This window comes from Podarcis filfolensis (genome assembly GCF_964270895.1).
Source record: "Podarcis filfolensis genome assembly, chromosome: 7".
NCBI lineage: Eukaryota > Metazoa > Chordata > Lepidosauria > Squamata > Lacertidae > Podarcis > Podarcis filfolensis.
In genome coordinates this window covers 4,073,680-4,100,255 of record NC_139603.1, presented here as the reverse complement: position 1 = coordinate 4,100,255, position 26,576 = coordinate 4,073,680, and the positions used below count along the sequence as shown (strand labels likewise).

At 45.0% G+C, this 26,576-nt stretch overlaps 1 protein-coding gene across 2 annotated transcripts in view; it reads right to left on the bottom strand.

Annotated features, from left to right (window-relative positions):
- CYSTM1 (cysteine rich transmembrane module containing 1) overlaps positions 1-5,795 on the bottom strand; it is a 31,901-nt gene extending 26,106 nt beyond the window's left edge. The window contains exon 1 of one of the 2 annotated variants that reach the window (XM_083624519.1): positions 5,653-5,795. The gene's annotated coding sequence lies outside the window, so the exon portion shown is untranslated. Of the gene's footprint in view, positions 1-195; positions 338-5,652 lie in introns of those variants that run through there. The other variant, XM_083624520.1, reaches the window with a different exon arrangement.
- Between the last annotated feature and the right edge of the window lie 20,781 nt (positions 5,796-26,576).

The following is a 26,576-nucleotide window of genomic DNA, read 5'->3' as shown; positions in this document are numbered from 1 at the left end:
GTCAGGCTGTGGGAGGGGAAGGAATGGGAATGAGGCAAGAGAGGAGAAGCACAAAATATGGGAAAGGAAGCAACAGAGGTGTAAGACAGCCAGAAACTAAACTGGGAGAAAAAGAGGAGGAATGGCTACAACGCTACACACACTGACGTGTTACTTCAGAGTCAATGTGCAACAGGAAAAGTCTTGAGGGCTTACCTAATACATGGGGATGTCAGAGATAGGAGCAACCGTCGTTGCTGCGATCTATGTGTTCAGGGAGGCAGGGAAGAGACTTGCTGCTACCCAGTCATGGGAGAACTAAAATCCTAGATTTGTCTAATGTTTTCTATAGGCGTTTCCTATCTCTATGGTGTGGGGGAGACAAAGGAGTTGAAAAGAATGAGAACTTGGGCAATGGAGACATGGAGCTGAAGAGGTCGCTTGAAAACAAGCCCCCCACCCCCAAGGAAAATGGGGGTCAGAGGAGAGAGAGGAAATTGACCTGTTCAGGCCTGTAAGAGTTTAAACAGAATATTCTGGAGGGAGGGAGGGATTTGAGTTGGGTGTGTCATAAGTTAAGGACTCCCCTACTGACACTATGGACAGCTGCGATTCCAAAATGACTCCCAGGGGCACAGTTACCCCATTCAGAACCAGAGAATCTCCCACACCTGCCTGCCCTGTCCTCCAGAAACTGTACTTCTGTCTTGTCGGGATTCAACCTCAATCTGTTGACCACCATCCACCCCCCAAAAAAGTATCCAGACACCCACATTTGCTGCTTTCCTGGTTCTGATTTAAATGATAGGAAGAGCTCGGTATCATCTGCATATTGGTGAAAACCCAGCCTCCCTGATGATCTCTCCCAGCGGTTTCATATAGATGTTAAAAGGCATCTATATGAAGAGGGAGAGGATGGAGCCCTGAGGCACCCCACAAGTGAGCGCCTAGGGGTCCAAGCACTCACCCCCTACCACTACTTTTTGGGCATGACGCAGGAGGAAGGAGCGGAACCGCTGCATAACAGTGCCCCCAACTCCCAGCCCTTCTAGACGGTCCAGAAGGATACCATGGTTGACAGTATCGAAAGTCGCTGAGAGATTCAGCAGAAGCAGGAAATAGCTTTCACCCCTATCCCTAACCCACCGGAGATCTGCCTGGTGTCTGCCAGATGTTTTGGAGTACCACTCCCACCAGCCCCAGCCAGCACGGCCAGTGGTAAGCAACGATGGGAGCGGAAGCCCAAAATGTCCTCAGTTACCTTGCTGGGGAAGCACTGGGGCTAGCTCTGGATGGCCACCTGTCTGCAGGCCTTTGACCACTGTGCAACCCTAATCCCCCTGTGGCATCCATTACACATCAACGGCTGTGAGGAAAAGTCAACTTGGTTGGGAAGCCAACCTCACAAAGGCTCTAAGGAGAAAAGAGGCAGTGAGTCTAACCCAGAGCTAAGGGGAAACCACAACACAGGACTTCTCCAATTCACTGCCGTTTATTACATGCCTAGAGCAGGGATGGGAACCTTCAGTGCATAGCTTAAGCATGGCTACTAGCCCGCCGGGCCCACACCAGGCCATGCCCCTCACCAGACCTGCCTGAGTGCTTTTGCAGGGCTAAAACAGGCCATTGCACTGTGATACTGCCTGCTTGCTTGCCTGGACAGAGAGGCAGATATCAATACCCAGTGTAGCCTACTGTACAACAGTAAGAGCAGCATCCATTGCTGAAGTCGCTTTCACATTTGATCTTCCCTAGCATCAGGAGGTCCCTGGAAGGTTATCCATGAAGGAATGTAGCCAACAACAGTTCCCAGTTGATGTCTGAATTTAGGAACTATGGTTTGTTTAAACTCTGATTAGTAAGAATAATCCAGGATCTGAAACCTCAGCCTAGGCTTGGTTGAAACCACTCTTCACAACTAGGCCTGGGCGATGTATCAGTACTGTTCATTGGTACGAGGGCCAGACCGCAATGGCAGTTTCACCCAGCAGTACATTGCAAGTGCTGCCATTGCTACTGTCCTTCTGCCACCAGTGCCCAGCACACCAAAGCAGAAACAAGCTGCAGCCGGGTGCTGGAGGCAGAGGGGCTCAAGAGCAATGGCGATTTCACTTGCAATATACCACCGGGTGAAACTGACACCTCACTCTGGCCCTCCTACCAGCGAGGGAAGAACAAGCTACATTGGCCGGGCAGGGCAGGCAGCTCATTTAAATTCCTCTGTTGAGGGGTGCACAGCTGCCTGCCCCTCAATGGAGAAGTCTAACAGAGCCCCTCACCTCCAGCTCAAGCAAAGCAGAGGTGGGGGGGCTCAGTTAGACTTTCCCCCCATCTGTGCCAAGGCAGTGGCGGCTGAGGCAAGCCCACATGCGCTTGTCTCATCCGGCACCACCTTGGCATGGGAGTGTGTTGGGCGGGCTACCTCTTTCTCTCTGCCTGCCCCACCAAGCAAAGGTGGAGGCATCCTTGCAAACAGAGCCTGACAGACTCTGCGCTTGGCTACCACAGCCTGGCTGGCTCCCTGTGACCCCAACATCCTGTGAGAGGAAGAAGCTGTGCTGACCTCAGCTCATGGCCAATACAGCTTGTTCCACTTTCCGTTTCAACACTGCAGTGTATTACTGCCAGATCACGATGTTGGGCTGGTGATACACATCGCAATGTTGAAAAGCTGACGTTGCCCAGCCCTATTCCCCACATTACCAGGTAATACCCCCAGCACTGCTGGACTAGATGGGCTGTGCCTCTGGACGGGTTCCACAAGGCCTGTGGAATTCAGGTTACAGTAAGCAAGTTCTAAGTCATTTGTTCAAGCCCATTAGAGTCAAGAGTCACAAATAACATTAGTGTTAAATATTATGTTAAATAGGTGGCAGCATCATTCAATCCCTGCACACACATTAATATGTGAAGTCTTATGCCATGAAGACAGAACTATATCCATCATGAACACTCAGCCATTTTCCTTTTTCAAGTCAGCCAAGATTCTTTTTCTTCTTACAGTATTTCCCGAGGCTGAACTTTCCAAACTCAAGTATCCTTTGCACTTTTCCAGGAAGCATTTCATATTGCCTCCATGCTGGGCCTCAATCTTTAGTTTTGTGCACAACAGGAAACTTCTTAGTCATTCAGAATTCTCCTGAAAATAAGATGACCTCACTTGCTTACAGTGGTAATCTGATCAGACTTGGTTCTGTGTCATTTCAGCAGCTATCAACCTGCAGATAAGCATATTGCTAAGGAGATTCTGAAGAGTAAGCTGAAAGAGGACCCAAATAAAACTACGGAACAACCAAACCTTCTTCAGGCAGTTCAAAGGAAACATGGGCTGGGGCAACCGTGCCAGGAGACCTTCCCACATTCAACAGGAAGGTTTGCAAAGGGGGATTCTAAATGAATTCAGTCTTCATGTACTGGCAAACCCCCTGTCTTATCAGCGCAACAGTCTAAACACACCTAGCAGCCTCCCCCAGACCCTCCTATTCCAGGTGGGGTGGGAGGGGACTTTGAAGGCAGGTCACTCCCTACCTCAATGCCCCTACACACTCCCCACCCCCACATGATGGTTGAATGCCCAACTAGGGCTCTAGCCATACTGCACTTATATTGTTTTCATACACTTTTGCTCCAATCCTGAAAGTCACCAGGGCACATTTTGGTGCCCAAGGTGGAAAAAACCCCCACATATCTCAGTTGCACCAGCAGCCACTGCATAAATACCAAGTGAACACCTTTCTATTTGTCATGGATAGTAGGTCTGCTTTATTTTGCTCCTGCTGTTTTATACTGTTCTATTTTATATATTGCTGAATTTACTATTTTTATCCATGGCCTTATTTCATATTCCATGTGGTTTTACATGTGTTATTTAACTGCTGTAATTTGATTGTTTTATCTTACTGTGAACCAGACAGAAAGCGAAACGGCTAAAAAGCAAGACAGAAAGCGAAACGGCAATAAATGTTGGAAATAAGTAATGTCTCCTGCACAAACTTTTTGAAATGAACTGGAGAAACTGGAAGGAAGGGAAGAGGAAGCACCCTGGCCCTTCAGAAGGGGAAGGTTCACAGTGTGACAACTGTGGCATGTGATAATGCAAACCAGCAATGTGCATCTCGACTCAATTACAGTGGAAAAGTTTCAGTGCAGCTGCCTACAAAAACCTTTAACTGGGTTAAGAGAGGCAGGACTGGAGCACTCATAGATTACTCACACAATTACTGCAAATCATGGAAGCAGCTAAAACACTCTATTTAACAAGTGAGCATCTTCCACATGGCCCATGACGTATGCAGGGTATTGTTTTCCTTTGCATATGATGTGAAAATTCAGGAAGTGAAACTTTACTCAGGAGTTAATGGGAAAGAAGGTGTCAGACAATCTTGATCAATCAGAAACTGTATGTGACGTCAAAGCTAATGTGAAACTGCCTAATGAGAGCCAGTGCTGCTGTGATGAGAGTGCTAGCCTAGGGCCTGGGAGACCAGGCTCTGAATCCTCACTGGGTGACCCCCTCTCAGCCTAACCTCCCTCAGAGGGTTGATGCAAGGATAGAATGGGGTGAGGGAGAACTGTGCACTTCAGCTCATCAGAAGAAAGGTGGGATATAAACAAAATAAAATAAATTTCAAGAGCATGTGGGGAGGAAAAAATAAACAAACTACAGCCCAATACCGGAAAAGGAATGGAGACAGGAGCAAATGCAAAATGGCCTTTAATACAAGGACCTGCCTCTATTCTATGGGCTACATGTTTGCAACAAGCTCCATACTTTCAGACAGGTCATATAATCATGATAATGAATCGGGATCAGCATGGACTTTCCCACAGTAGATTCTAAGACATTCTTGAAATGTTAATTTGTTGCTACAAAAAATCGTCCTACTGCTGCCAAGTTAGCAAGACATCAATTCATATGCTGCAGTCAGAGGTCTAGTTTGAATAAAACTGTATGCGTTTTTTCCAACCCAGAGACCTCAGGGCAACATATTGGTTTCCAAGTCCTCCTCCTCCTCTCAGCCCAAACTCCCATACAGGACTGAGAGGGCTTGACCAGCCCAAGATGACCCAGGGAGCTTCATAGCAGAGCTAGAATGTGGGGACAGATTTTCTCCCCACCCGTCCCTTTAAAAACCCCCAGCTTAAGGCGAGCGCTGGCTAAGAGCTGCATTTCTGGGACCCACCTGCCAGCCTGCTTTGAATAACCTCGCCCCCCTTTGCCACCGTCTCCGAAGCCCCTACGAACAAAGGCGGGGGCGGGCTAGGATCGCCCGGCTGAGCCCAAGGGATCCCGAGCCAAGAGGAGATGCACCTGCCGGGAAACGGAGCGCGAGGCGCGTCTGGGGGCGCCCGGCTCGGTCAGGGGGCGGCGTCCGCCTCCCCGTCGCGGGCCTGCGCCAAGGCGCGCCACCCCAAACCCGCCCACCTTCCCGAAAAGGCGCCCCGGAGCAGGGCTCGCCCGGCGCCCGCCAGCCCCGTCCAACCCTCGGCTTGGCGGAGCGCGGCTGCCCTCGAGGAGGCTCCGCCGCCGCCGCCCCCAGCGCCCACCCGCCCGCCCGCCCGGGGAGTCCGAGGGCCAGCGACGCCGAGGGTCTCCAAGAGCCGCGCCCCGAGCAGAGCAGCCAGCCAGCCCGCCGCGCCCGGTCCCCCCGCGCCTCCCCGACGCCGCCATACCTGCCCCGCGCAAAGGCTCGTCCGCCGCCGCCTCCGGATGCTGCTGCTGCTGCTGCTGCTGCTGCTTCGCTCGACGGCAAGTGGGCGCGCGATGGACAGCAGCGCCTCTAGAGCCGCAGAGCCTGTGCGCGCCGCCGCGAAGTCACCCGACCGCCCAGGAGGGCGGGGCTGCTGCTGCGTCACGCCAGGCGCGCGGCCGCCGCCGCGAGCACGCGCAGAAGAGCAACTGTGCGCGCGGACTGGTCGCTCTGGTCCTCGCTTTCGGAAGAAAAAGTTGCTCGCTCGCGCCGCGCCAGATTTGTCAATGTTGCAAAGAAATACATCGGAAAGCAAAAGGAAGTGACTTCGAACAGTGCTTGATTTATAACTCAGAGCACAACAACTGTAGAACATGATCATGGGACAGCCAGAAAGTAGAAAACAACGCAGCTACATAAGAACATGAATCACTCCCAAAGTATAACTGTAATCGAGCCTCTTAGGTATTATACAAACTCAGTGAAGCTTGTGAACTTGCTTTTGCGGGGTGATCTCATTTATATTAGGTTTAATTCAAGGCAAGCAAGCTCATTTTATCACCCATATGCGGCAGATAAAAATATTTTATACTATACTATACTATCCTGAAATGTTTAACTGTTTCTTGGATTGTCCTTGAATCTTCCCACCACAGTTGCCATCCTCTCCTACCCCTTAAGAACCACTGCATTATTGAGTTTGAAGGGATCCCAAGGGTCATCTAGTCCAACTCCCTGCAATGCAGACCCCCCCCAGTGCCCCAATTTTCCAGGAACAGTCCCGGAATTCCAGAAACCACCCTGCTTTCTGATTATGATTCCTAGTTTTCCTTTTTCCTCACCTCCATGTCTTGGAGAACAATTAAAAGGGGTGTGGGTGCAAAAAAAGAGTCCGTTTAACCTGAAAATAAAATACCTGCACCAAATGAAGGAAACAGTCACCCTGGCATAGGACATCCTTCCTATAATTTTGACAGGAAAAGCTCACCAGTCCGTTTTAAATTCTTTAATTGCAGTGCTTCAGCAGCCAGCCATTTCCTAAGAAACACAGGGAGCATCAATTCCTTTGTTGTAAATGGAGTCTTACACTGCAAGCCTTTACATGTCTACTCAGAAGTAAGTCCCACTGGATTCCATGGAGCTTACTCCCAGGTAACTGTGCAGCCTTACACTGCAATCCTGAGCATTTTTACTCAGAACTAAGTCCAACTGAGTTCAATAAGATTTACTCTCTGATATGTTATTGATCCTTCTCACAGTTTCCATTAATCATCATCATCATCATCACATCCTGCCGTTTTCTCTGACAGTGACTCAAGTCAGCTTACAGCTAAACTCTTATTTCATTCCATTTATCTGTTGAAGGTGTAATACATGATCCCTTCTCTTGAACATTTTTTCCTTACAACAACCCTGTGAGGTAGGTGAGGTTGAGAGGTTGTCATTGGCTCAAGGTGATCAGTGTTGATGTGTATATGATGTCTATGTGTGCAGTGAGATCAAACGCAGAAGAAGCTCCCTGATGGAGAATAGGGTGTCCCTATTTTCATCAGAGAAATGTGGAGGGTAGGGCAATGTAGGAATCAATGAGGCATACCACACTTGGTTCTTGGCATGCAGTGGGATCCTGGTGGCACCAGGTCCAGGTTGTGGGCTGACAACATGCTTTGGGGACCCTAGTCAGTAGAGCATGAGGCTCCTAATCTCAGGGATGTGTGTGTGTGTGCGCGCGCAAAAGCGGGCGGATCTCCTGCACAAAGTGTTGTGTAGGAAGAGGGGATTTCTGCAACTTTGAAAAGTGAACAAGCCTTGTCCTCTTCTACGTCCTGCCACCCAAGTTGGAGAGCTCCCAATCTCCCTGTCCTCAGTTACCCCTGTAAAGCAGGGGGGGGACTGGACCCCATGGCACTGCCCAGCGGGAATGGGCAGAGGTGCTGCCTCTGCCTGCTTACTTTCTGGATGGCACAGCAGGGAGGACCCCTCTCCGCCAGCACCTGGGAGGGGGGCTGCAGGCATGCTAGTGACCAGAGCTGTCACTTCCTCCTCTCCTTCCCCTGACCTGCGTTGCAGATATTAATATTGTGCCATTTGAAGTGACTGGAAGCATAGGAACTGACTCCTTTTGGAATAAATCATTGTCCAGACCCATGAAAATATTATTCAAACTTTTACTGATAGAATTCTTTGAAATAAAACAGAATACATCAAATGATAGGTCTAAAATATCCATACAATATCTTGTGCTGTCCAGCATCAGGCTCAGCATCTTACAAAACATGAAATAATCCAAACAGACCTATAAGCAAAGGTCTCTCTCCACAGACTGTTTGCTCTCCCTTAAGGATAGCTTCTTTTACATCTTCACTCCATTGAGTTTGGGAGACAAAGACTCAAAGGCAACTCCCTTCAAAATGGAGATTATGCAACCCAATACCTCTCGCATGATCTAAGGTTACAACTCAGAGAACAACAATCAGTTAGTTAATCATTAACTTAGCAAGAGCTTCAAGTGCCCCATGGAAAAAAACCATGTTAAACCTCTGCAATATACCTTTAGCCGTTATTCATTTCTGTGTCAGTTAAAACGATTACACTTAACACCCTGCAACTCTGGGTAGGGATTGGGTGAGTCAAAGAGAGGTGGCAGATGTGCAAAGGCTTCGGCTCACTTGCCCAGAGAGGTAAGGTGAGGGAGCAAGAGACTCCCAGTGGCAGGGAGGGAGGGGCAAGTGCTTCACACAGGCTGCCCTGCCTATCAGAGGACTAGGGGAGTGACTAGAGGGGACCAGCGATTTATGGGGTGTGGCGCAACCCACAAGGCAGGAGCCAGTTGAGGAGGGGGAGGCAGGGCAGTCTAAGGCAGAGAAAGGTGTGCAGGGGTGGAGTGGTGGGAGACACCAGGTGGGGAACCCCCAAGGGAAGAAGACTCAGAGCCAGAGGAGTGGTCAGACAGAGAAGACTGGGGGGGGGAGGTGTCGGAAGCTGAAGATGTAACAAGGCTTAGTGACCAGGAATAACCTGCAGCAGAGAGCAGTTTAGGATCAGAGGCTGAGGCAGAGGCTGGAGAGGAGGGGGGCCTAGAGGCAGAAATGAGTCTGGCTGGTGAGGAAGCCAGGGGATCTCCCACTCCTGCTGTGACCAGCTGCCCTCCCCACTGGTCTCCCAGGACCTGTAGAGGAATGAAGAGGGCAGAGCAGAGACAGACAAGGCGCCAGGAATCTCAGATTGCGTGGGAAGGACCCAGAGGAAGGAGAAAGGGAGCTGTGGAAAGGCGGGGGACCTTCAGTCTCACAGCTGCCTCATTGGGGCAAGATCTGTTGGGAAGAGTTGCTGTGCTCACTAGGCCTGAGCTGGTTTGTTTCTTTGAATAAAGAGTTAACTTCACTGACACCTTTTGAGTTATTCCTGCCCTGCTCCCGACTCCTGCCCTGCAGCAGGATGTGGCGGAGGAAGAAAAGATGGGTCAGATGAAGGATGGGTCAGTAAATTCCCCATCTTCCCCCGCACCACTGTCTCTTGGAACCAGGAGGGGCTTGAAAAGGGAAGGGCAGAGGCAATTTTTGTGCTTTCAGGTTCTGGGCATGCAACCTGTCAGAGAAGGGTATATAAGATGGAAGAGGTTGCTGCAATTCCTTCATAGGGCCCAGACCTGTGGACAGCTGCAGAGGCTCAAAGTTTGGATCATCCTGAATCTTGAAGGCTGGCTGTGTTTTCAGTTCTTGTATTGTTGTTGAATGTTTGGATTTGGTAGATTAAATGGGAGCTGAATCTTATTTCTCCCCCATCATTGCACTGTTGATGTGTTTATTTCTGCAGCACAGATGGTTTGAGTAGCAAGCAAGTTCCCTCTAACCAAAGAGTGTTACAAAGGAGCTGCCAAAACATGAAAAAAAGGTGCAGGAGGTAGCGTTTGGGTGGGTATTTGGGGCTCAAATTACAGAATCTAAGGATTCTTTGGGACTACAACACTTGAGACGCTGTTTGAAAACCTGTTCCTATCTTGGGTGTTGCAAACTTCTGCAAGCTGCACCTGCAGAAATTTCCTCTTCTGGATAACTATTGAAGGTGCAGGATCTTGGCCCTCTTTTGCATCTGGTCACACAGCCAATGGCAGCAGGCATATTCATAACTCCAAGACCACTGGGATATCTCAGTAGCTTCACCTCCATCTTGGCTGGTGAAATATACTCAGAGTCGCAAAGTGATTTCATGCTCTTTATTCAGCTCATAGTGGTGAGGAGGAATGAATGAAAGTCCCCTCAAGGTATCTGCTTTATATACATTATTTACACAATGGGCTGCACATGATTGGCTAATTCCGGAATTCTACTGTAAGCCAATCAGGTTGTGGATTCACTTCTATCTGGAGCATGATTGGGTGGTTCCTGCCAACCAATCATACTGCTGCATTGTTCTAGGACCAATCAGACTGCTGCATTCTGAATCCTATTGTTCTAGGACCAATCAGACTGCTGCCTTTTGGATCCTATTGTTCTAGGACCAATCAGACTGCTGCAGTTTGGATCCTATTCAACTCAGTACATAACACCTGGATTCAATTTTAGCTTGTGTGCCCGCTTCCAGGCACTACTTTTTGCAAAACAGATAGAAATCAGCACTTGAGGTCTTTCCCCAACATTCATTCATTTATGTTTAAAATTATGCAATGCTATATCATAAAAAATATCAAAGCGCTTTACAATAATTTATATACATAATAAAAACACACTACAAATTTAAAATGAGAGACCACCAACGAACTATTATGGAAAGATGCATTATTAATTTCCTGCATGGAGCTGGCAGAATAAAAAAAGTTTTCAGCAGGTGTTTAAAAGTTCATACAGAAGGCACCTGCTAAATCTCTATTGGCACAGCATTCCACAAGACTGGGGGGATGACACGAAAGGCTCTATTTCCTGTTGATGTCAAATGAGCCTCACCGATTCAGAGGACAACCAGCGACACTCCTGCAGATGATCTCAGTGACTGAGCTGGGATATGAGAGTTTAGATCAGCCTTTCTCCGCCTTAGGTCCCTAGATGTTGATGGATTACAACTCCCAGGCTTCATTATATTATATTACAACATTGTTAGGCAGGACTATGCACTCTCCCAAAGCGCTCCCATTTTTTTCTGCTTGCTTTCAGGTGGTTGTGGAGAGAGGAAATGGCCACAAGGTGGCAGTGCCCTCTCTAGTTCTACCTGCAAAGAAAAGAGAAGGCTGTACCACAGTATGTAAATCAATTGTAAATGGATGGCTTTTTAAACCAAAAGTGGAAGCTGCTTTTGGGGGGAGCTCAGCCTGATTGCATTGTGCAATACAGTTTCTTAACTGGCAACAACCCTAAATTGAGTGGTAAAAAAGATGCATTTCAGTTATCAGAAGTTTGGAAAACATTGTCCTACATGCAGGCAGCAAATCTGTTGAGCAGGAATATTTGTGGACACATAAGAAAGACAATGCAGTTATTGCTGGCCTGGATGCTTAAAGTTCATGCCTCTTATTTCTTTTTATCTTGCCACCACATTTTTCTATTCTTACACCATTGGGTCCTCAAAATCACTGTTTTTAGAAAAAAGAAAATTAAGCAGCAGTTCTTGGATTTCATCTGCGATTAGGGAAACTCGCCTGACCTAGAAGAGTTGCTGTGTTTTTTCTGCTTCCTCCACATTGACTGCTTCTATTGCTCAGATGACGGCAATTTGATCACTGGGTTCATCTGATGTTCTCAGCCTTGAAAATAGCCACTATAGCTGTGTCATGCCAGCAAAGTCCATGATATGCACCTTTGCTCTGAATTTTAAACAGGGTCTTCTTCCACAAGAGATGTGCACACACTTTTAATGGATGAGGAAAATGAATTGCAATGTACACGTTACCATTGCTTTTTAGTCTATTTTTTCTTTTAAATTTAGACAAACATTTATTTAATTTGAATAATCTCAAGATGATGGAGAATGCATCTGAAGGCTTGGGCATGGAAGCAGTACAGTTTCTTTTTACTTGGGCTGGGGATTGTCTCTATAATGCCCTCACATTCTCATCTATTGCAGCCCCCCCCCAAAAAAAATCCTCAGTAGTGAAGACAAACCAGGAACATATCATCCAATTGTCAGTTGCCTCCCTTTGGTTTTGCAGCAATATTTGAAAGCCACTAATACACCAGATAAATTTCTGAGCTTCCAGGTGGTGCTTACTGCCCCTTGACACAAAACCCCCCAAACATACAGCTTTTTCAACAGATGATTTTTTAAAAAATCTATAGCACTTCTTAGTGGCCAAAACGGTGCTCAAATCAACAATTGCATCCCAAGCATCTCATTTATCCTAAGTATGAAGCAATTAGAATCTCAGAGTTGGGCTAAAGGCCCAGGTGTTCTCTGAAGCCGGAGGCAAACCAGGATGGGCTGCCCTTACTCCCAAGCACATTCTTGTGAGATGTTGCAATTATTTGTGGCAAAATATCCCTTCAATGGAGATGTTTGATGTTAGGAAACTATCTTGCATAATGGACAATAAAAACAAACAAGTAGAATAAATATAGTTTTGGTTGGCTATCAAAACTTAGTGTAGAGAAAAAGGAAGGATTGTTACAAAGAGCAAACCATACTACGAAAAAACCCTCTAAAATCTTAGTTTGCTTATGTGAGAGAGAAAAAAGTCAGCACTTGTATGATTGTCCAAGGAAACAAGTATCTCACTATTCAGATAACATTACAAGTTTGGAATACAAAATGTCAACGTTTGTAAGAAAGCTCCAAATTCTGAGACAGAAAAGAAATATCTGGAATGCATTCCATTCCGTTTTTTATACAGTGGCATCTTGCCCACCCTGTCTCCTCTCCCCCAGCTGCATGGAGAAGTGGTATCCAAAAGGAAATTATCACGACTGTCTGGTCATGGAGCATAAAATGAGGATCAAACTGTCATCCTGTCACACAAATTCAGGTTCAGGTAGGGGGGAGAAAGGTGAGGGGAAAAGGTGCCCACCCAGTTCTGCAGAACTGAAGTTATTTCCACTGAAAACAGTAATATTAACAAGTCGTTGGCACACATGGAAATCAACAGTTGCCAGGACAACCCAAACAAAAAAGCGATTCTGAAAAATTCTGGAATTACAAAGCAGAAGTAGTGGAATAAGTTGGGGTTGGTGAATTTGTCATGTGATCCATACCATGAACAGCCAGGAAGCGGCAATACTGCAAAAAAAGGAAAGGAAAAACAACCACTCCAAGCGATCCTTAATGTGGATCGGATCTTGGTCTCCCTCATGGATGGTTTCTGTTGAGATAGAGAGAGAGAGATGGGAGAGTGACCCTGTTGATCCTCCTCAACCTCTCAGCAGGTTTTGGTAAAATGGGACTGGCTCTGTGGATTGGGAGCAGGTGGGCACATGATACAAATTGAAGTAAAATTATATCGTATATAAAGGTAAAGGGAACCCTGACCGTTAGGTCCAGTCGTGGCTGACTCTGGGGTTGCGGCGCTCATCTCGCTTTACTGGCTGAGGGAGCCAGCGTACAGCGTCTGGGTCATGTGGCCAGCATGACTAAGCCGCTTCTGGAGAAACAGAGCAGCGCACGGAAACGTTTTACCTTCCCGCCGGAGCGGTACCTATTTATCTACTTGCACTTTGACGTGCTTTTGAACTGCTAGGTTGGCAGGAGCAGGGACTGAGCAACAGGAGCTCACCCTGTCACGGGGATTCGAACTGCCGACCTTCTGATCGGCAAGTCCTAGGCTCTGTGGTTTAGACCAGTGTTCCCCAACCTTGGGCCTCCAGCTGTTTTTGGACGACAACTCCCATCATCCCTCGCTAGCAAGACCAGTGGTCAAGGATGATGGGAATTGTGGTCCAAAAACAGCTGGAGGCCCAAGGTTGGGGAACACTGGTTTAGACCACAGCACCACCTGTGTCCCTCAGTATCTTATATATTGAATGATAATTTATATAAATTAAATAATATCCTGTTAAAAAGCTAAATACTAGCCATCAGTTTTCCAAATGCTGTAATCTAAGTTAAGTCTGTCTTTATATACATTATATAAATAACATGTGATGCACCAAACTGAATGTCACCTGTAATGGTTATAGGGGTTGCTTGTGCGTAAGTTGCTGCCACTCCTGGCTAGGTTACCTGGTTGAACCCTTTCTATCTGGACAGCCCTTCACTTCGTGGCTGTTTCAGTCGCTGGCAGAATCCGTCAGTGGGCGTTTCTTGAACTTCTTCCAGCAAAGAAGTTCTTTGACACCAAGTCTCCACCTACTCTCCCTGCGCGGAAGTCTTCTGCGCAGGGAGGGTGTGGGCAGCGGAGGACCCGTGCTCTCCCCGCTGGTCTCCGGTGAAGAGTCCTGGAGCCTCCTCTCCGATTCCCCCATCAGCCCCCCTTCACCCCTGGTGTTACACTGATTTCCTTCCTCAGCAGATGGGCTGCCTCTCTGCCTGCTGGGACCCTCTCCAGCATCCCTCTGGAGACTTCCCTCCGCCTCTGGCTCCGATGGCAGTTCCCTGACATCCCCCAAACGAACTGTCATTTGCCTGACAAGCACTCTCCATTTTCACAGCCTCAGACAGGCAGAAAAAGCAAGTGCATGCCCTCCAACATTTATCCGATGAAAATAGGGACGTCCCATTCCATTTATACCCAACACATCTTCCTGGGTTGCCCCAGCCACTCTGGGCAGCTTCCAACATATATAAAAACATTAAACATTTAAAAACTTCCCTATACAGGATTGCCTTCAGATGGGTTGGTGGTCGGATAACTCCATACCTCCAGTATTTCTCCAATGAAAATAGGGACATCCAAGGAAAAGCAGGACATTCCAGGATCAAATCAGAAACTGGAACGGCTTCTCTAAATCAGGGACGTCCCTGGAAAATGGGGACACTGGGAGGGTCTGCAAGCAGGTTGTGTTGAATGTGCTAGGCAAGAAGTTGTGCAAGCCTCCTTTATAAGTTATTATGTTCAACATTTTTGCCTTTGCCCAGATTTTTAGCTACTTTTTGGCACGCAAACTGTGACACGGATGGGAGTGAGGAAGGAATGTATTTATTTCATAAAATTTATGTGCTGCTTAACTGAAAAACAACAATCACCTTAAAGTGGTTTACAAAGAGACTAAAACAATAACATTATTAGTAAAAAAAAAAGTTAAAAACAAAAAACTGCTTTCCAGAATTTCATTCTCCTTGGGCCAGAGGTAATGTAACACTTTACTGTATGACAAACCAAATGTTTTGCGTTGTTAGTTCTGTACGTGTTATACTTTGAGACCTGTAGACAACATTTGGCTGGTTAATTTTGATCCATGGAAGCCCCATCGGCAGACTGGAGTCAACTTCCTCCCCCATCCTCAGTGCACAAAAACTCTTGCTGGCTTCTGCTAATTGGTGGGGCCTTCAAAAAACAGAGGAGGAGGTGGGTGCCCCCCTCCCTGCCATGTGCCTGGAAGATTAAGTGAGCCAGGCACCTGTAGGATACCGTAATTATTATTATTATTATTATTAATTTATTAATTTATTTATTTATACCCCGCCCATCTGGCTGAGTTTCCTCAGCCGCTCTGGGCGGCTCCCAATCAAGTGTTAAAAACAATACAGTATTAAATATTAAAAACTTCCCTAAACAGGGCTGCCTTCAGATGTCTTTTAAAAATAAGATAGCTGCTTATTTCCTTGACATCTGGTGGGAGGGCGTTCCACAGGGCAGGCACCACTACCGAGAAGGCCCTCTGTCTGGTTCCCTGTAACCTCACTTCTTGCAATGAGGGAACCGCCAGAAGGCCCTTGGCGCTGGATCTCAGTGTCTGGGCTGAACAATGGGGGTGGAGATGCTCCTTCAGGTATACTGGGCCGAGGCCGTTTAGGGCTTTAAAGGTCAGCATCAACACTTTGAATTGTGCTCGGAAACGTACTGGGAGCCAGTGTAGGTCTTTCAAGACTCGTGTTATATGGTCTCGATGGCTGCTCCCAGTCACCAGTCTAGCTGCCGCATTCTGGATTAGTTGTAGTTTCTGGGTCACCTTCAAAGGTAGCCCCACGTAGAGTGCATTGCAGGGAGATAACTAGAGCATGCACCACTCTGGCGAGACAGTCTGTGGGCAGATAGGGAGTCCAAAATGACTCCCAGGCGGCGCACCTGGTCCTTCAGGGGCACAGTTACCACATTCAGGACCAGGAAGTCCCCCCAAAACAGTACTTCTGTCTGATCACCTGATTTTGTTTGCAACACTTGATGGAGAGAATTAAATCACATGGGTGGGGCCTCCATATAAACCATTATGTAAGAAGTTCAAGCATTTTTGGAGGGGAAAGAGTGTGGAGGTCAGTTATGTGAGAACCAGGGCTCACTCTCTGCCTTCCCTCCCTCACCTCGGTCATTCATAGTGAGCCTTTTTGCCTTAAGTGCAAGACAAGATCATTTTATGAGTTGCCGTACACTTTGTATTTTTGCCCCTTAGATTGCTATACACTTTCAACCGCCCCTCCTCCTTCTCCTGATCATCCTTATTTTGTATGTTCAGGATCAGGGGCAGTTCATGTGTGTCCTCAGAATTGCTGAGGGAATCTTCCTGGTTGAATTATGGATTACTTCGGGTGTCAATCTCAACAGACGTTAAAGGGTAACTGGGAAGGTGAGTTTGACCTTGGTCCATGTTTTGTAGACACAGATGCACATTCACAGTTTGTCTTCTTCAGCTGCTGGGATAGATGCTGCCAGAATGTTCCATCTTCTTCTTCTTCTTCTTCTTCTTCTTCTTCTTCTTCTTCTTCTTCTTCTTCTTCTTCTTCTTCTAAGCTTGGATTTGTAGCAGCTCCTCTTGTATCTTATCACCAACTTTTGATTTCATTCTTTTGGCCCGTTTACAGTAATATAACAAGACTGGGTCACATTCCTTATCCTATTTGCTCCTTGGCTTGGAACATCACCCCCTTCTTGGGTGAGCCTCCCGCTCTAATCTTTAACCTATTACAAGAAGAACAAACTGAAAACAACGAAGTCACTGGTTATTAGTCTGCATGCAGATACTGGAACAGACACTGGAAAAGTTTTGTTACAAAGTGGAGTGGATGTGTTTTTGTTCTTACAACATGGGGCGAAATCACCTTTCCACTGGAGGAAATAATATGGAAACGAATTAAAGCAGACGGCGTGTTTCTGACATTAGATTCTTCTATGCTCACAAGATATTATTCTATGTTATAAAAGGCTGCCTAATCAGTAACAGACTCCTTGGAGACAGTGGCCAAAATCAATAAAGTATATATATTGTAATTGGATTTGTATATCTTTTTTATTTTTTAGATTAACTTGTGAAGAGAATTTGTGAGTTTTTAGACCACAGGCCAGTAGGGTGTTTGAATTTTTCAACCTTCAAATTCCAAAAATGAGAGGCGCTAAAATGTTGTAACATGACTTGGGGGTTTCAAAAGATATTATGGTTAAATTAATATGATTTAGTTTTGCTTCGTATGTAAACTGTGTGTAAAATTACATAGAAATCATTAAAAATGTTTGCCAAGTACTTGCAGTCATATTATGTACTAATAAAATTTATTTATTTATTTGTATTATTATTATTTAGCATTAACTGGCATTTTCAGATGGTAAAATTAAAACCCAGATGATAAAATCAAAATTGGTTTTCCGAAAGCAGTTTATGTGCTTCTTTATCAAACAGACTCATGAAGCTAAATGTTGTCCAAATACAAAACTAATAGCAGATTTTAATTCCTCACACCCAAAAACATATTTTAAAGAACACTCACTGAATAAATTTGCAAAAATTAAGTTTCACCCCTTAAAATGACGTGCCCTAAAAGACTAGCCTCCCTCAGGATAGAACATCTGAAGCCAGAACATCTGAATCTGAGAGAGGTGATGGGGGCAGAGTAATGGGGAGGTTGTACAGAAAGCAATATAAACCAAGGAATAGAGGGGGAGAGAGAAAGAGAAAGAGAGAGAGAGAGAGAAGTCCTATTAAGGATGACATAACTGCAGTCTGAGCATAGAAAAACTGGTATACACTTACCATCATTGTGTTTCATTTATTACCTATGATGTTTTCCTAGTCGTCTTCTTCTTATTTGTTTACCACCCTATACCCAAAGGTCTCAGGGTAGTTACAACATAAAATCACAATATAAAAACACCAAATACATAACAAAAGCAAAAATAACCTAATAACCCGCCCCCTCCCCAACACACTTTAAAAGGAAGTTGGATGTCCATCAGTCAAAGGCCTGGTTAAAGAGGAACTGTTTTGCCTGGCACATAGAGGTGTGTACTGAAGGCGCCAGGTAAATCTCCCTGGGGAGAACATCCCACAAACGGGGAGCCACTACAGAATTCTTTGTCGTTTAGCACTGCATTGAACTGGTCTAATTAAATAAAAACCTATTTGTTTCTTTGTGTCAGGATAACCTATTAATGGTGTAAGTTTTGATTCTTGCTATTTTTATATAGTGCCAAATATTTAATTATACTTGTTTGTGTTTGTGTAACAGAGGAAACAGAACTGTTCGAAATGAGTAACATCTGATCTTCAAAAAACATTACAATTTTTTTTAAAAAAACCCCAAACATAAAACCTTCAATGCAAGGTTAAATCTATTCACTGTCATTGTCATTATTTTGTGGGTTTGGGTATGGGTCAATTCATATATTTACAAGCTATTATACACCTCCATTTGAGTCTGTTGTACAAACCCTGTCTAGTAGTACATTCGTGTTTACTTTTCACATCCACAGAGCACATCCACAGAGCATGATGTTCATACACTTAGAGAAAAGCCTTTACAAAAAATACATAATAGTAGAGGCAGCAGCCTGCCTTAGTTGCTGGACCATCCACTTTGGATTCTATGGCTTTTCCCCAGAGTCACATTTTACTAAATTAAGGCTTTGTGGTGGTGTTAATGGGAGTGTTGAAGTAGCACATTTTGGGTCGGTGGCAGATTTTAAATCTTGCTCTTCTTTCTGTTTCTGAACTGAACACACCACAGGGAGAGTGGAAGTCCTTCCGTGAGGCTCCACTGTCGGGGCTCATGATCTGAATCCTGCCCAAAGTCTTCAGCTGCGGCCAGGGATCCTGAGAGTCGCCTAGCCCAACCTTCTGCAACGCAGGCGGTACCATGCCCACAGCTGTCCCTGGCTGGGCTTGAACCACCAACCTTCTCGCCAGCAGCCAGACACACTGACCATAAAAATGCACCATAAATGCAGCAAAAAAGAGTAGAGACCATATAGGAGATGGGTGTGATGTTTCTTTCTTTTTTTTTGTTTGGAAGGGCAAGAATAAAAGTATTATAACAAATTCATTCTCTCCAAAGAACAAGGAAAGAGGTTTGGGTGGGTTTTTGTTTTGTTTGCTGATTTCAGCATGCTGCTGAAATGTGTTAATTATAGCTCAATTAATTTTATTAATATCCTTCATATGAAAATCCATCTACCACCTACCCCCCCCATAAGACAACGGGTGGCATTCAAGTTGGTTTTACTCAGGGTAGACCTATTGAAACGAATGAACCCAAGTTAGTCATGTTCATTTCAATGGGACTACTCTGAGAAAAACTTGGCCAGCGCTCATGACACTTTTCCTGCTGATGTTATTTCCCTCTGAGGACCCAAGCTGCCTCCCATCTCTCCTCTGAGGACCCCACTTCCAGGGACAAACATTCCTGTTGTTTCCAGCAACTGAAAATGGAGCTATATTTTCATGACATTTGGAAAACATTTATTCAATTTTCACCATAATAAAAACCAGGAGATACAAGCGTCCCCCACATCACCATAATCACATTTAGATCATGAAGGTGGCTGTGGCTTCCTTAGAATGGCACAGTTCTTGCGCAGAGTGACCTGCCACTCTTTGTGAGAGGCCGCCAAACCCTCCTTGTCTGGCTGGTCTGATTTCCAAGTGCCTGGATGGAGCAGGTCTCCTAAAAAGAGAACATGAAGCCTCCTCAGCTTTTGTAGAAGGCAGTAAGACACATTAAGGGTGGAGAGAGACAACAGTTTTAAGAGAGCTGTAACTGACTTGAGAGGTTTTGCTTTTCATAGCATGCATACATACCTTTTTCTGGTCAACTCTGGCCACTTTTGCAGGTCTGTGAAACACTATTGTTTTTGTTGTTTAGTTGTCTTAGTCGTGCTCGACTCTCCGTGACCCCATGAACCAGAGCATGCCTTAGAAACTCTCACTTTCTTCTCAAGGCTTCTCCTTGGCAAGAGTTTTCTTGGCAAAATACTGGAGTGGTTTGCCAGTTCCTTCTCCAGGTGAAACACTATAAGCACCTGTAAAAACTTTAGCAGCAATGAAGTGATATGAGCAGATATTACTTTTTCCACCCACCTTCAATTCACAGTGGTCAATCTTCCGTTTAGTTCCTTTAAAGTGGACATGAATGGCCAGAACAACTCATCTGATATAATTGGTGGTGGTGGTTTGTGAAAAGTGAGGGCACACGATTTAATAAGTTATGTTGCAAAGGATAGTTAGTCTGATGGCTACACTGGAGAATACCCAGGACGCTCTTCCTGAATAATTAAATTGATGGGGACAGACAGCAGGCTAGTTCATGCATTTTTCAGAGAAAGCAGGGACCCATGCCTTTTCCAGTGTGGGTGATAACGGAAAAGGAAATCCTGATGCTTATTTTGTAGTAAGTTGCTCTCTCAAATCTGATATTCCTTTCCCAGGGAAGCTCTGCAGAGCAAATTGAATCCTGCCAGCTGGGTTTTCAGACAGGCAAAGTCTATCCAGGATATTACCCTAAAGGTGAAAAGTGGAGTTTATGTTGCACTCTCTCTTTTTTAAGGCCGGTGTGACACATTATCTAGAGCGTTTTGAGTTTGAATATGGAAACCCCTTGTTCAAATTCTCATTAACTTGCCAAATGCACTGCATGAGCTTGAGTCAATCAATTTTCCTCAGTCTAGCCTATGTCAAAGGGCTTTTGTCAGGCTAATATGTGGGGACAAAAGTGTGGTGTAACAACTGGATAAAATTGCAGTCCGGACTTCTGTTGAAAAATCTCCCATCTCTAACAAGGAGAATGTTGAGATTGCAGATCAGTGGTTATTCATCATCTTCCAGGGTCTTCCTCACCCTGCAGTAGTCTAAGATTTGACTTAAAATTTATGTTCCGGAGATTGTGAACATGGCAAAAAGAGCCAAAAACCTTCTGAGGAGGGTGGAAGGAATCCCTGGCCTCCACCACAGTAAGTGCAAGAAGTACGAAAAACTGGAAAGCTCCTTTGCTAAAAGAAAAAGGCAGACAGAGACAAGAATATGTGCTAGCTGTCTTACGTCCTTAACTAGCCTAGAGCCCCTTTACATTCCTCTTCATTTTTAACTTATAGGCAGCGCTGACCTAGTTTTAAACAGAGCTGATTAGTCTGTGCCTTAACTGTGATATTGACTTTTAGTACAAAGACAATGGCGATTCTTTTTTGGGGGGGGGAGCTGGAAGGCTGGCTTCTTAGGAATTACTCAGGAAAAACTGCTGATATCTTTTTCTTTTTTGTTTAAGAAACACCATTTTCATATATGCAACTTTATTTCAGGAATTATTGGTAAGCTTTGGTACATTGCTTATGACAAAACATTCCCACTCACTCCTCCTGCATATGTTTAGCTAAGCTACCTATGACAGCATGCCTCTTAAAGAGAAGTCTCGCTCCTGTTCTTTCCTGTGGTACCTAAGCGCTCATTTCTTTGTTCCTCATCCCATGTGGAGGCCACCAAACGCTTCTCTAGAGTCACACACATTGAGCATATAGTGAGTCAGGCCAAATGACTGGAATCTCGATGCCAGAACTGGCTGTCAGAGAGAACATGTACTTGAATCGACTCACATGTACAAAGGTGCTCAGTACAAAGGTTATGCCCAGCACATGGAGCACTGCCACTGAAGCGGTTTCTGGGGCCTTCCACACAGGGCAGTAGGCAAGTTCTGCTGTATATATTTGCCATTTTTGTCAACAAGGACCCATGACCAGGGCTGGATAATCATATGAAAGACTCGGGCCCCTCCTGCAGCTTAACCACCATGTGGATATGACCAATTTGTGTGCTGCTGTTTCTGATGAGCCCTTTGAACACAATTATCCTTCAAAATGAGAAAGAAGGTTCTATATTCTGAAGAAATGCAAAATGTAAGGAGCTTAATGAGCACGAGGGAACAGAGCAATCATGCTTACTGTACTACAGATGGCACATTTGAAATGCATGATGGCTGGAAAGGGAGAAGGGTTCTTGCTCCTGCACAAGTCTCCATAATGGCAAAGGAGGAGGGTGCAGGCAGCACTGCCAAGCAAAGGAGCTCAGGAATCAGTTCAGCATCAAACTCCCATCATGTCTGAAGATATGGAGGTCAGAAATAAATACAAGGGAGCAAAGAATAAAGACCTACATTGGGATCTTCTGCTCCTGTGGATCCTGCCACAGTCGCCTCACCTTGAGTCATTGGGGGGGGGGGAGGGCAGGCCCTGTCAATGATGAAACAGTCCCTGCCCTCAGGATTACAACCCAAGGAGAGAGATGATGCAGAAGGAGACTGGGAGTAGAGGAAGAGATCTAACTACTTTCTCTACACCAGTGGTTCCAGTTAGCTAATTACTGAGGACCCCCTATTTTTCAAAAGCCAAGCTGTAGACCCCCTTCTTTTGAAAATTTTGATAACTATGGTAGTTACCTCTGCAAAGCAATTTTTTGAACAAAATGTGGGGTAGCCCTTAATATGCAAAGTTTTTTATGCACAGTATACTAAAAAACAGACTACAGCTGAGCGATATCTGGTTTTCAGCATCATGATATATCAGCAGCTAAACATTGCAATATTCCTATGTACCATGATGTCTAAAATTGGAGATCAGGTGCGGGGATGAAGGAAGGAGCAGCCGCAGAGATCACACAGGTGAGGGAAGTGCCAGGGGAAGGTAGTGCCACAGTGCCTTCAATGAGGGTGATCAGCTGCCCTGTTCTCCATCAGTGTGAGGGAAGGCAGCTCAGATCAGCAGTGTTATTGGCTGAGATCATTGGGTGATATTAGCGGTGCCTTGAAATTGGCTGCCCTGTTCTCCCTTGTGCAAGGAGTGATATATTGCTGTGCATTGCCAGGTGAAAAGCGTTATTGCGGTGTGATTTCAAAACTGATTTTGGGCAACATATTGAAAAATCACACAGTGCTAAAACACCCCGTAAAAATTGTGATATTACCATATTACCATGCAAAATTGACAAATTTTAGGTGGGCTGAGGCAAGGGATGGGACCGTGAACCCCCAGGGTGTGTTATATAGACCCCCAGGTGTCCCTGGACCCCTAATTGGAAATCACTGATCTACACGATGCATAATTTTACACACCTCTGTTTTGTCGCCTTTTTTTCTAAGTTTAAAAGCCCCCAAAGTTGTAACCTTTCTTTGCAGAGAAGATGCTCAAGCCCCTGATCATTTTGACTGCCCTTTTCCAACTCTACATCCTTTTTGAATTGAGATGACCACAACTGTACAGAGTATTGCAAGTGCAGTCCAACCATTTTATTGTTGTTTAGTCGTTTAGTCGTGTCCGACTCTTTGTGACCCCGTGGACCAGAGCACACCAGCCACCCTGTCTTCCACTGTCTCCTGCAGTTTGGTCAGACTCATGTTGGTAGCTTCGAGAACACTGTCCAACCATCTCGTCCTCTGTCATCCCCTTCTCCTTGTGCCCTCCATCTTTCCCAGCATCAGGGTCTTTTCCAGGGAGTCTTCTCTTCTCATGAGGTGGCCAAAGTATTGGAGCCTCAGCTTCAGGATCTGTCCTACCAGTGAGCACTCAGGGCTGAGTTCCTTCAGAATGGATAGATTTGATCTTCTTGCAGTCCATGGGACTCTCAAGAGTCTCCTCCCAGCACCAGAATTCAAAAGCATCAATTTAACGGTGATCAGCATTCTTTATGGTCCAGCTCTCACTTCTATACATCACTACTGGGAAAACCCTAGTTTTAACTATACGGACCTTTGTCGGCAAGGTGATGTCTCTGCTTTTTAAGATGCTATCTAGGTTTGTCATTGCTTTTCTCCCAAGAAGCAGGCGTCTTTTAATTTTGTGACTGCTGTCACCACCTGCAGTGATCATGGAACCCAAGAAAGTAAAATCTCTCACTGCCTCCATTTCTTCCCCTTCTATTTGCCAGGAGGTGATGACAATCTTAGGCTTTTTGATGTTGAGCTTCAGACCATATTTTGCACTCTCCTCTTTCACCCTCATTAAAAGGTTCTTTAATTCCTCCTCACTTTCTGCCATCAAGGCCTGGAGTTGACTGTGGCTCAAATCATCAGCTTCTTATAGCAAAATTGCCGCTTAAACTGAAGAAAGTAGGAAAAACCAGTGGGCCAGTAAGACACAATCTAAATCAAATCCCTTATGAATACACAGTGGAAGTGAGGAACAGGTTTAAGGATTTAGATTTGGTGGACAGAGTGCCTGAAGAACTATGGATGGAGGCTCGTAACATTACACAGGAGGCAGCAACAAAAACCATCCCAATGAAAAGGAAATGCAAGAAAGCAAAGTGGCTGTCCAATGAGGCCTTACAAATAGCAGGGGAGAGAAGGCAAGCAAAATGCGAGGGAGATAGTGAAAGATACAGGAAATTGAATGCAGATATCAAAAAAATAGCAAGGAGAGACAAGAGGGCCTTCTTAAATGAGCAATGCAAAGAAATAGAGGAAAACAATAGAAAGGGAAAAACTAGAGATCTGTTCAAGAAAATTGGAGATATGAAAGGAACATTTCATACAAAGATTACCATAATAAAGGACAAAAGTAGAAAGGACCTAACAGAAGCAGAAGACATCAAGAAGAGGTAGCATCCAGAAAGATATGGATGGCTCGTACACCCCAGGTAGTGTGGTTGCTGACCTTGAGCCAGACATCCTGGAGAGTGAAATCAAATGGGCCTTAGAAAGCACTGCTAATAATAAGGCCAGTGGAAGTGATGATATTCCAGCTAAACTATTAAAATTTTTAAAAGATGATGCAGTTAAGGTGCTACACTCAATATGCCAGCAAGTTTGGAAAACTCAGCAGTGGCCAGAGGACTGGAGAAGCTCAGTCTACATCCCAATCCCAAAGAAGGGCAGTGCCAAAGAATGCTCCAACTACCGCACAATTGCACTCATTTCACACGCTAGCAAGGTTATGCTTAAAATTCTACAAGGCAGGCTTAAACAGTATGTGGACCGAGAACTCCTAGAAGTGCAAGCTGGATTTCGAAGGGGCAGAGGAACCAGAGACCAAATTGCAAACATGCGCTGGATTATGGAGAAAGCTATAGAGTTCTAGAAAAACATCTACTTTTGCTTCATTGACTACACAAAAGCCTTTGACTGTGTTGACCACAGCAAACTATGGCAAGTTCTTAAAGAAATGGGAGTGCCTGATCACCTCATCTGTCTCCTGAGAAATCTCTATGTGGGACAAGAAGCTACAGTTAGAACTGGATATGGAATAACTGATTGGTTCAAAATTGGGAAAGGAGTACAACAAGGCTGTATATTGTCTCCCTGCTTATTTAACTTATATGCAGAATTAATCATGCGAAAGGCTGGACTGATGAATCCCAAACCAGAATTAAGATTGCCAGAAGAAATATCAACAACCTCAGTCGAACCATAGATTTGTATAAAACCTTTAAGGATACTGGCAAGCTTTATTGCGAATCCCTTTCCTAATTATCCCAAATAAAGAATTTGCCTTTTTCCTGCAGCAGCCACAAACTAGGTCTATGCTTTCTCTAAACTATCCACCATGACATGGAGATCAATTTCCTGGTCAGGCACCATGAGCTCAGACCCCATACGTGTATATAAAAAGTTAGGATTTTTGCTCCAGTCTCCATCACTTTGTACTTACTTATACTGAATTGCATTTACCATTTTAACCTGTTCATCCAGTTTGGAGAGATCCCTTTATTAACCTAAACTTAAGATCCTTTATAATAAGATTGCCATATTTCAAGAAGTAAAAATTTGGGCGATCAGCAGCTTTTTTTTTTAATTTATATTTTATTGGTTTACAAATACAAAAAAGAAAACAAAGTTGTACATTCGAACTTCTTAATTACCTCTTAATTCCATTCTTTTGACTTCCCTCAATTTGTCTGAACTTCCTTCCTTTTATAACTTTTAACACATTCCTACTTATTGTTATTTATTCTGGTAGCTTCAATTCATTATTTATACTTATTATTAGATTTTCACATCACAGAGCTTCCTTAAAGCTTGCAAACGTAATCTGGTTATCACTTAGTTTTTGCAAATATTGAATAAACTTCTCCCAATCTTCTTGGGCGATCAGCAGCTTTTTTGGAGAGACCGCTCCAAAAGTTGTTGAGCTTCTTTCAAGCAATCACCATGAGTTGTTGAGCTTTTTGTGGGTGATCATTAGCATGCGCCCCCAATGCTCCCAGGGTCTCTTGTCAGGAGCCCACCAGATCACCCCAATCAGATCACCAGATCACCCCAATCCACATGCATATTGATGTTCTCAAAAAACTCTAAATGGTTAGTGAGGCAGGACTTACCCTGGTAGAAGCCATCTTGATTCTTCTTCAGCAAGACTTACATAGTTCTGTTAAAACATCAATTTCATGTTTGGGTTGATATTTTCTTATTTTTTAGTTTGTCAGTAAGGACTAGATCTTCATCTCTTGTCACTACTGTATACCTCAGTTCCTCGGACTCCCTTGCTGAAAAACTCAAGCTTAGGAAAAGGAATCTGCCCTACATCTTTACAGTGAAGATAAATGCGAAGAATCCACATTTTCACATTTCCCACATTTGCTTATAATGTGGAAAGGTCATCACAACTGGAATATTTGTAGTGCTCATATACACAGAGCTTTCAAT